The sequence below is a fragment of the Lactuca virosa genome, chromosome 6, assembly GCF_052849685.1.
Source record: "Lactuca virosa cultivar CGN04683 chromosome 6, Lactuca_virosa_CGN04683_v6, whole genome shotgun sequence".
NCBI classification, from domain to species: Eukaryota; Viridiplantae; Streptophyta; class Magnoliopsida; order Asterales; family Asteraceae; genus Lactuca; species Lactuca virosa.
In genome coordinates, this window is record NC_136431.1 from 141,688,753 (window position 1) to 141,701,116 (window position 12,364).

Here is a 12,364-nt window from a genome sequence, read left to right on the forward strand (position 1 = left end):
ATGGGGTACTTGTAATATAAAACGTTAGTAGAATAACATACCTTTTGCTTGTGGTTGATTGCTTGGAGTTTGGAAGTCTAGCACCAATAGTGTGGATGCCTCAAGTGGAATCACAAATCACCAAAACACCTTGGAAGAACTTGAGAGAATATGTATGCACACTAAAATCGGCCCACTCTTATTTTCACACACTTGTGCCAATTTTGTGAGCCAAGGACCCCTTTATATATTATGGAGGATTAGGGTTACATCCATGTAAACCCTAATACCCATGACCTTTCATTTACATAGGATCCATGGGTTAAAAGCTCCATGGACCATCCATGAAAGCTTAGCCCAACCTAAATGAACTTGGCCCATTCCATATATATAAGAGTCCATATTTAATTAGTTCTTTTTGATCACTTAATTAATTCTAAATTAATTCTTGAACAATACTAATTAAATAATATGATTCCATATTAATATATTAGAACTTATAATATATTAATTTAAATCATAAATATACTATTTTCAAAAGACTATCCATATAAATTGTGCCGGTGAAGTGCAACCCAAATGGACCATGTCGGGTCGGGTCAAGTACATACCAAATATAGTTATGGACTTAGACATTAATCCAACAGTCTCCCACTTGGATAAGTCTAAAACTATTATTGAGTATGACTTCAAAACCTAACTGGCAATCGTAGCTCTTAAAGCCGCTGTCGAACTCTGACCTTTTCAATGACTTGTCCATTAGATAAGGGATCATATATTCCTCCATTCTAGATATCATATGGACTGAGACATGGATTATAATCATTCTCTCTGTCCATTTGTTGTTTCCCGATTTTCGATTTATGATGACTGACTGATTGAACAAATCAAATCAGTCCTGGCTTGGCCAAGCACTCACATGTGTCATCGCTAAATCATCGAGTAGGATGAGTTTACACTTGGACTCGTCGAGTCCCCCCATGGACTCGGCGAGTCCACTGAATAGTGAGTAGATTTTCGACATTTTCAAGCAATTTGCATCAGTATAATGAAAATAAACCTACGATCTGATACCACTGAAGGGTTTTTAGAATTCTAACACTCCTATGGTGTACATGCAACCCTAGAAACCTTGGATCTATGTTTTCTCTAAAATACATTCAAATAAGAATTTTCCAAGGTTCTCAACCTAACTAGCATGTTATGGGGTACTTGTAATATAAAACTTTAGTAGAATAACACGCCTTCTGCTTGTGGTTGATTACTTGGAGTTTGAGAGCCTAGCACCAATAGTGTGGATGCCTCAACTGGATTCAAAAATCACCAAAACACCTTGGAATACTTGAGAGAATAGTTTGCACCAAGTAGAAATCGGCCCACTCTTTTGTACTCACACACTAGTGCCATTTCATGTGCCAATGACCCATTTATATAGTGTGGTGGATTAGGGTTACATCCATGTAAACCCTAATACCCATGACCGTTTATTTCCATAAGATCCATAGGTTAAAGCTCCATGGACTTTCCATGCAAGCCTAGCCTATTCTAAATATGCATTGGCCCACTCTATATAAATATAAGATTCCATATTCAATTAGTTACCTTTTGATCACTAAATTAATTCCAAATTAATTCTAGATCAATACTAATTAAATAATATGATTTCATATTATTATATTATAACTTATAATATATTAATAAATCATAACTTATACATTCTCAAAAGATTATCCATATAAATTGTTTCGGTGAAGTGCAACCCAAATGGACCATGCCGGGTCGGGTCAAGTACATACTAAATATAGTTACGGACTTAGACACCTTATCCAACAATCTCCCACTTGGATAAGGCTGATAACTATAGTATGGCTTCAGGAACCGACCAACAATCGTAGCTCTTAAAACTCTGTTGAACAATGAAGCGCCATTTTAGATAAGTGATCATATAATGCTCTGTTCTAGATATCAGCCAAACAAATACATGGAAAAAAGTCGTACTTATTGTCCAGCAGTTTGTTTCCCGATTTCCGATTTGTTTGACATAGAACTAAACTGAACACATCAATTTGGTTCTGACCGGGCCCGATACATAGGTCAAAACAAAATCATCGAGGGGCCCAGATATCGCTTTTAATCCTCCAAGGACTAAAAGAAACAGATAAACTTTGACTCATATGCTTGTTCTACTACTTGTTGAATCATACACAAAGGCATGTTTTATGACATCAAGTTACTAATGCATTTTCGTACAATCAATGCATAACTAACTAATAGGCAACAACTCATATTTCTAGGTTTGAAGACTTATATGATATTACCGTCTCGCGATCACTCGAGATAAATTCCATGAAGTGATACAAGTGAGCGTGGGTTTAATCCAATACTCAGAACTTATGAGCACTCATGAATGTTGTAGCAACTCTTGCTATGTCCAACACCTTAGACATCTACAAGCCAACTTCATGACAGACTTGATTCATACCTACTTCCAACATATGACCGACTGTGGAGAATTCGAATAAAGTAATTATTCTGGAAGTCAAAACATGCAAAATTGAAACAATAGCAAACAATTGACACAAGATAGCAACATCTTACTTATAAATAAACAACAACTTTTATTTAATCATCAAATGTCAATTACATTTTACAAGTTTCAGAAATAGCTATCTAATCTGTGAAACTAATATCGTCCTTCAGCCCTATGCGCCTCGCATGCTGCAAATGCCTAACCCTAGTCAGTCCCTTCGTGAGGGGATCTGCTGGGTTCTCTTCTAATGATACCCTCTTTGCCACGAGGAGTCCTTCTTCTATCTTGTGTCTTATGAAGTGATATTTTCTGTCATTGTGTATGGTTCTGCCATGATCTCTCGGTTCCTTGGCTAAGGCAACCACACTATTGCTGTCACAGAAAATCTCCATAGGTTCCTTTATACCTGGTACAACTCCAAGGTCTCCGATGAAGTTCCTCAGCCATATCGCCTCCTTTGCCGCTTCACTCACTGCTATGTACTCTGATTCACAAGTCGAATCATCCATTGTCTCCTACTTGGAACTTTTCCACGTAATTGCTCCTCCATTCATGGTAAAGACCCAGCCCGACTGAGAGCGGAAATTATCCCTATCAATCTGAAAGCTAGCGTCACTATACCCCACTACTCTCAAGTCATCACTCCCACCAAGGTTAAGGACCCAGTCCTTAGTCCTCCACAGGTACTTGAGAATGTTCTTCACCGTAGTCCAGTGAGCCTTGCTAGGGTTCCCCTGATATCTGCTGACCATGCTCAAAGCAAAGGCCACATCAGGGCGAGTACAAGTCATAACATACATGAACGAGCCAACAGCGGAAGCATATGGTAATCGACTCATCTCAGCCTTTGTACTCGGGCTCTGAGCCTTGCTCAGTTTGGCATTATGCTGGATCGGTAAGTCACATTTCTTGGAATTCTGCATGTTGAACCTTTTCAACACTTTATCCACATAGGTGCTTTGACTAAGTCCAATTAGTCTTTTACTCCTTTCTCTCAATATCATTATCCCTAGGATATAGGCAGCTTCTCCGAGGTCCTTCATAGCGAAACACTTCCCAAGCCAGGAGTTAACCTCCTGCAAAGTTGGAATGTTATTTCCCATGAGTAGTATGTCATCCACATACAGTACCAAAAAGTTAACTATACTCCCACTAGCTCCAACATACACACAGGACTCATCTTCGCTTCTCGAAAAACCAAACTCTTTGACTTTCTCATCAAAACAAAGATTCCAGCTGCGAGATGCTTGTTTCAATCCATAAATGGATTTCTCAAGCTTGCACACTCTATCAGGGTACTCTGCACTGACAAAACCCTCTGGCTGACTCATGTAAACATCCTCAGCCAACTTTCCATTAAGGAAAGCAGTTTTGACATCCATTTGCCATATTTCATAATCATGAAATGCAGCAATGGCCAGCATAACCCTAATAGACTTAATTTTCGCTACTGGTGAGAAGGTTTCATAATAATCAACTCCATGAGTTTGTGTGAAACCCTTCGCAACCAGTCGCGCCTTATACGTGTGCACTTTCCCATCCATGTCGGTCTTCTTCTTGAAGATCCATTTGCACCCGACCGTCTTACGACCCGGTACATTGTCAACCAAGTTCCAAACTTTATTGCCATACATGGATTGAATCTCGCTGTCCATAGCCTCTTTCCATTTCGTAGACTCGGGGACTGCCATGGCTTCCCTATAGCTGTTAAGTTCATCCAAATTTACCAGTGTACTATCATTGATAAATGTATCACCTGCCGCAGTAATATGGAAACCATAGTAATGCTGAGGTGCATTCCTAACTCTAGTGGAACGCCTCAGAGGTACAGACTCGTCTGTTGGTTCAATAGGAGTTTCCTCCTCAGGTTGATTTCTAGGGTTGAGGTTCCTTCACCACTTGACTCTTGAAGCTCTTCAAGGTCAATTTGCCGCCCACTGTTTCTTTGGCTTATAAATTCTCTCTCGCGAAAGACCCCTTTCCTTTCCATAAAGACGACATTCTCACTAGGTCTGTAGAAGAGGTAACCAAAGGATTTCTGTGGGTAGCCGATGAAAATACACCGCTCACTTCGAGGTTCGAGCTTATCGTGAGTCTCACGCCTCACGAAAGCCTCGCAACCCCAAATCTTGATGTAGTCTAGATTGGGAACTTTCCCAGTCCACATCTCGTGAGGTGTTTTGGCAACCTTTTTGGTAGGGACTAGATTAAGGATATGGGCGACAGTCTCCAAGGCATACCCCCAGAATAAGATTGGTAACGAAGCTCGACTCATCATGGAACGAACCATGTCCAACAAGGTTCGATTGCGCCTCTCAGCCACACCATTAAGCTGTGGTGTCTTAGTGTCACACCCCAAAACCGGAACGACGGAATCGTTCAGGGGTGGAGGACGTCATGTTTAGTATCACGAGATATGTATATGGTAAGCAAGTAATGAACAACCATTTCATTTCGAAAGAAAGTGTTTACAATGTGTGTGTTCACAAAACATAGAATTCATACACAAATAACAAAACAAGACTTGAAGCTATAATGCTCCATCTTCTGAATCCCCAGCACGAGCACCTGTCTAATAGTCTCCTGAGAATACAAGTTATTTGAAAGAGTTGATCAGCAATTAAGCTGGTGAGTTCATAAGATTTTAGTGATGTGAGTAAGTTGTAAAGTGTTGTTGAAAATGTAGTTGTAAAATGTTGTAAGTGGTAAGTTCTGTTTTGAAAAGTTCGCCTCTTCCTCTAGAAAATCCTATATTTCCTACTTTGATGGAAGTTTAAGTAAAAATGACACTACAACCCTTTCTATGGGTACTAAGTGGGTACAAGTTATATAAGACTCAGAGTAAACAAACAATCGATTGTGCGCATCTGCCCCAAGCTCACAACCAAACGAGGAACAGAAATTAAGGCGGATAGCACATATCCCATTGGTTGTTAGATCATTGTCATATATAACCCTGGTGTATTCACTTGTTACTCATGGAGTTAATTGTTATGGTTCCTTTATATATATGAAAAGTTCTTTAAGAAAACCTATTTTTCTTATAGTAAAATGGTGACCACAGTGACTACTTTTATAATAGCTTAGTTTATACTGCTATATATAATCTAATATCGGATAGAAAGTTAATTGAGCGAATCTGTCCTAAGCCCACAACCAAACAAGGAACAGGAAGTAAGGCGGAAAGCACACATCCAACTACCTATTGGGTATTAGTTTTATATATAAACATAATGTATAAACTAAGGTATTATAGAGTTACTTACCTAAGGTCCTTTAAATTGTACTGGTTTAATAAAATGGATTAAACCCTTTACTGGGAAGTTTCTAGTTTTGTATACCAAAAGTACTAATTTTGGAAAGTATGTTTTGTACTAGAAATATTGTGCTTTGACTCTGTGTCCTATGACCTGACCTATACCTGGTACCCTTATGATGACTTAATGTATACTAAGCATACATATATATAGAATCGGGTAGAAAATAGATTGGGTGAATTCGTTCCAAGCCCACAACCAAACAAGGAACAGGAAATGAAGCGGAGAGCACACATCCTATTACCTGTCGGACTCTATTGGTATATATATATCCTGTGCTGTATACATTAAGGAATCATAAGACTAGCATTATGGTCCTTTCTTTCAAACGTAGCCTTCTACCAAGGCATCTTCTGTTACGTGCTAGACTCGACTGTTCCGTTTGTCGATTGTAAAAATGTATATTTTCCCTAGTTTATAACTATCTTGACTCGAAAATAGTTTGAGTTTGACTTTCAAGTGGTACCGTCACTTTATGAAAGTAATGGGAAATGTGAGTACACAGTTGTCTTTTATAATGACATGCAGATGTACTAATAAACTAAAAACATATTTGTTTTATTACGGTTATAATGTGAAGGCTAGAACCCCTACTAAACGCTCTCTTTGTCAAGAGATTAAGGGAACCAAACGCGACCTCTGCAAATTCTTGCAAGCCGTGTAATTCACATTTGTTATATGATCATGTATACCCAATATAACTATCACCTTTTGTTTAGAACAATGAGTTAGTGATTCATTGGTATAATTAGATCCTGTGTGTGTTCTCATGCTATAGCAACCTAACTTGTTTGTTTGGTACTGTATATTGTACGTTCTATTTGTTTCTCATAATTGTGTGTTCTCTCTATATGGTATTGTTTGTTTCTCTTCACTATATGTTCTGTATGGTATTGTTTGTTTCTCTTCACTGTACTAGAAGTAATGAATAGCATTCTCCTAAACTATACCTATTATAGTTTACTAATGTTCTACTTGGACTGTTATTGAAAAGACTCATTTATTTACTAAGTTATGTTTGTACTTTAAAAACGGAGTTTTGTATAACTATAAAGTAACATAACTTCAAAAGAGTTTTTGAAATGTTTTGACAACTTATCAATGACATAAGTAACATTTTGAAAGATGTTTAATAACAAACATTTACACAATTATCATTGTGTTCAACTTGTATCCCCCCTTAAAACATTTAAAACAGTTAAAAGATTCATTACGGGGTATGAACTCACCTGATGTGGGTGATTCAAACGGGTATGCGTGTAAGGATGAGAAGTTCCACGAATGAAGTCCCGAGACACAATAGGTCCTAAATGACATATAATGACACATATTGGCATGAATATAGTGTTTATAAACAACTATATGAAAGGAAACACCTTCCAGGACTAGGAAACACCTTGACCAAGTGTTGGAATCACATGTGATTCAACAAAGGAAAGTGAAATGGCACTAACATGTGTTTACGGCCATGGGTTTACGGCCCAAGGGAGTTTACGGCCGTAAACTCATGGTCAAAGATGGCTAAGTGTTGGTTTTAAAGCTAGGGAAACTTTAGGGACTTTTGTTCTACACTTGTATGAGGAAGACCACCTCAAATGAGGCTTTTGATGAGTTTACGGCCCAAAGGGGTTTACGGCCGTAAACTCATGGTCATTATGTATTTGAGTGAATTTTAAGGTCCTTCAAACATCAAGGAAGGGTTCTGGGTCACTAGCTTTGCATCTTATAGGGTTTATGGCCCATGCATGCTTCAACATTGAGTTTACGGTAATGGAAGATCTTGGACCGTAAACTCAAGATGTCTTGGGGAAATGCATGTTTCAAGTCTCTAATCATGATTCCTAACTAGATATGAAGTATAGGGAAAAGTACTTACGATCTAGAAGCTTGAAATGATTGATATTGGCCAAGAACACTAGTGTGTGTTCTTGGTGTTCTTGGTGAAACTTGAAGATCTAAGAAAACATGATTTCCATGGATGAATCATGAGGATGAAGCTAGTTAAGAATGATTAACAACTAACTGGAGAAAGAACACTTATGATTTTTGAAGATCAAGTATGAAGATCGGGATGATACTTGAGAGAAAACTCATGTGTTCTTGAGGTGAAAGTGAAAGAATGAAGAAAAGTGAAGGAAATGAGGTTATAAGGTGGAGTTCACGGCCTACTTTGGGTTTACGGCCGTAAACTCCATGTTTACGGCCGTAAACTCCACATGTTGGAGTTTAGGGCTTTAGTGTTGTACAGAGTCTCTAGCAGGTGCTTTCTAATACTTATTCCTTAGGTGTATTAGGCTCAAAACTCCTTAGAATGACCTTTCACCGGGCTAGAACTCGGTTCTAATGAGTTTGACACTCAGTTGAGTTGAATGAATGGGTCTTAAAACCAAAAAATTTCCGGGTTGTCACACTTAGGAGGTGTCAGTTGTGAAACAGTTCCACATTTCTTAAGATAGTCAAGGAACTCTGTACTAAGATACTCTTATACTCGATCGGATCGAAGCATCTTAATGTTCCTGCCCAACTGATTCTCCATTTCCTGTTTAAACTCTTTGAACTTTTCAAAGGTCTTTGACTTATGCTTGATTAAGTAGACATAACCATATCTACTGTAATCATCAGTAAAAGTCACATAGAAGCGGTTAGCATCCCTTGGGCGGTTCTGAAGGGTCCACACACATCTGTGTGTACGAGGTCCAACAAACCTTCACCCCTAGCACAAGTACCAGTGAAGGGTGACTTAGTCATTTTTACAAGTAAACAAGATTCACAACTATCATCTGACCTTAAGTCAAATGACTCCAAGACTGCAGACTTTTGGAGTTGGCCTATGCGCTTCTTGTTGACATGTCCAAGATGACAATGCCACAAGGATGCCTTATCCAAAATAGTGGAAGAATCGATATGCAACACATTATTTCCTAAGTTTTCTACAACCGACACAGTTTCATATACACCATCATAAGGTAATGCTTTAAAATAAAGAACATTATTATAAAAAGCATTAATACCACCACATTCATTATCAAATGAAAAAGTAAATCCTTGTTTGTACAGACCATGAAAGGAAATAATATTTCTTTCCATTTCAGACGAGTAACAACACTTATTCAAATCTAACATTAACCCACTAATTAGCAACAAAGAATAAACTCCAATCTTCGTGACAGGTGAAGCTTTCCTATTCCCCATGATCAAGTTTATATTTCTGTGCTCTATATCCTCACTTCTTCTTAGGCCCTACAAATCAGAACATATATGAATACCACAACCTGTATCAAGGACCCAAGAATTAGTATGCGGTGAGTTATTAGACAATATAGTGTAAATACGTGCATGGGTAGGTTTGACCTTCCCATCCTTAACATCTTGCAGGTACTTGGGGCAGTTTCATTTCCAGTGCCCCTTATCATGACAATAGAAGCATTCAGCCTCCTTTGGGTTGGAAGAAGGAGTTAGAGATGCACAAACCCAAGATCCGATCCGATCCGGTCCGGTCAACAATCCGATCCGGTCAACAATCCGATCTGGTCCAATCTGATCCGAATCCGGTCAAAATCCGATCCGAATCTGGTCAACAATCCGAATCCGATTTGAAACCGGTTTGATCCGAATTTTGTTAGCTTTCACCAGATTTTCCGACGGTTTAAGAACCGGTTATTGTAGAATCCGGTTTATGATCCGGGGGTCAATCCAATTTCGAGTCCGAAAAGCCAAACCGGTTTGAATCCGGTCACCGGTTTAATCCGATCCGGTTTGGTCAAAACCGGTTTTGACCGAAACTGGATTTCGGATCGGATCGGTTTCATTTCGAGGATCCGGATTTTGTGTGTATCTCTAGAAGGAGTGACAGAACCACCTTTGGTTCCACTCGAAGAGGAGCCATCAAGAGACTTTCCCTTGGTACCCTTCGAAGGGGTCTTCCTCTTTTTCCCTCTGATTTTCCCGATTGCCAGAACAGGGGCGGTGTTAGGAGTAGGAGTAGTAACAACCGATTTACCTTTGAGACCACTTTCAGCGGTCTTCAAAAGTCCTTGAAGCTTGTTGGGTGTGACCTCCTCCTTGTTCATGTGATAGGTTATTCGGAACTGGTCATAACAAGTAGGTAAGGAGTGCAGTATGATTTCAATAGCCAACTCCTCAGGGAAGTTCACATTCAACTTCAGCAAACGGTCCACAAACCTTTGCATTTTCTGCATCTTGCCCGTGATGGAATCACCATCCTTCATTCGGGTTGTTATCATGCAAGACATGATTTCATACCTCTCTTGACGAGCACTGTGATGGTATCTGTCCATCAGGTCCATGTGCATCTCAAAAGGGTAAAAGTCCTCATAGGACTTCTCGAGCTCAGCTGTCATTGTGGCCAACATGATACATGCCACCTTGGTGGCATCTCTCTCATGAGTCCTGAAGTCAGCGATCTCTTGTGGAGTAGCAGTAGACTCATCAATTTATTTCAGCTCCTTGTCAAGGATATATTCCTTGTCCTCGTAACGCGTGACCATCCTGATGTTCCTGATCCAATCCATAAAGTTGGAACCATCAAAGAAGACTCTCCACAAAGGTTCATGAGAGAGAAGGAGCCGGTAGGGTTTGAGCCAGAAGCAACATTGTTAGAAGACATCTGAAAAGAAGAAAGACAAGTTTATATTAGATATAGAATCCTTAATAAGACACCCAAATGTAATATTAAGGCTAGGACCCAACACAATACTTTATAACTTGGAAGAGGGATGTCGTAATCCAAGCTATAAAATATTTGATGGTAGGCGAATGACGATTCACTAATTTCCACCATGAAAAACGAAATAGGTATTAGGTTTTAATTGGATTGAAACTCCTAGATCTTTTGAGATTCATTTAAATTTTCAATGGCATGTTTAAATCTCGATTATGCCCTCTCAAGTTTGTGACTAGGATGCCGAGGATCACAAACAAGGTGTGAATAACCATGCAAATTAACTTGGTACCCTTAATTTTTATCACCTAATCGATGTGCCGGTGAACCACACGCGCTCCACCGATCTATGATAAACATTAAGTTACCCTTTGCCACTCCTACAAGTCCATGTTAGTGTGCCGGTTAACCACACACGCTCCACCAACGACTTGGTAAGGTACAAAGTGTAATTTCATGGGTTAGCACCAATTTCACATTTTCCTAAAGTAACTAAGATTGGGAATTTATAAAAGGTTTAGTTAATTTATCATTATCATTATAAATTTAATGAGAATTATACTCCTTGTCCTACCCGTTCGGCTAACGACCCTCCACCAGTCAAGGAAGCGGTGGGTGAGAGTGGACACCCATTAAGCTGCCATTTTATAGGCAACAACCTTATACCCCCCTTATAGACCGGCTTCGTGAATGAGGCCTACTAACGGTAAGACTGACTTAATCTTATACATATATATATATATATATATATATATATATATATATATATATATATATATATATATTATTAACTTATAATACTATAAAGTATAAGGGTTGAATTTTAACTTTTAAAACTCTAGGGTTTGGAATTAAAGTGTGTGTGGGACTTTACAAATTCCAAGACTTGCGGGCAAGTTTTGAAACTATTCAAAAACTCTTCATTTCTTTAACTTATGAGTTTTAATGGTTTTAAAGAAAAGACTTTTGGAATTCCATAACTTGAGGACAAGTTATGGAGTCCATTAATTGGCATTTAGATCAAGAATTACACTAACAAACAATTTGCAAATAATTCCTATGATCTACTAAAACTCATAAGCATGAACATTAATATCAACAATTTCAAGAATCATATAAACATAATATAAAACTTGAAATTTTGATAATAACCTTTGAAAATGGATTAGCATAATCATTACCACATCAAAAACAGGTATTACAAGTCCAAAACAGTTTAGGGTAATGATTCTAGACCATTTCCAGCAACAAAACTCGAAAATCAGCACTCTGGGCCTCCTACTCGCCGAGTGCAAGAACCTACTCGATGAGTAGGATGAGTTTACACTTGGACTCGTCGAGTCCCCCCATGGACTCGACGAGTCCACTGAACAATGAGTAGATTTTCGACATTTTCAAGCAATTTGCATCAGTATAATGAAAACAAACCTACGATCTGATACCACTGAAGGGTTTTTAGAATTCTAACACTCCTATGGTGTACATGCAACCCTAGAAACCTTGGATCTATGTTTTCTCTAAAATACATTCAAATAAGAATTTTCCAAGGTTCTCAACCTAACTAGCATGTTATGGGGTACTTGTAATATAAAACTTTAGTAGAATAACACGCCTTCTGCTTGTGATTGATTACTTGGAGTTTGAGAGCCTAGCACCAATAGTGTGGATGCCTCAACTGGAATCAAAAATCACCAAAACACCTTGGAATACTTGAGAGAATAGTTTGCACCAAGTAGAAATCGGCCCACTCTTTTGTACTCACACACTAGTGCCGTTTCATGTGCCAATGACCCCTTTATATAGTGTGGTGGATTAGGGTTACATCCATGTAAACCCTAATACCCATGACCGTTCATT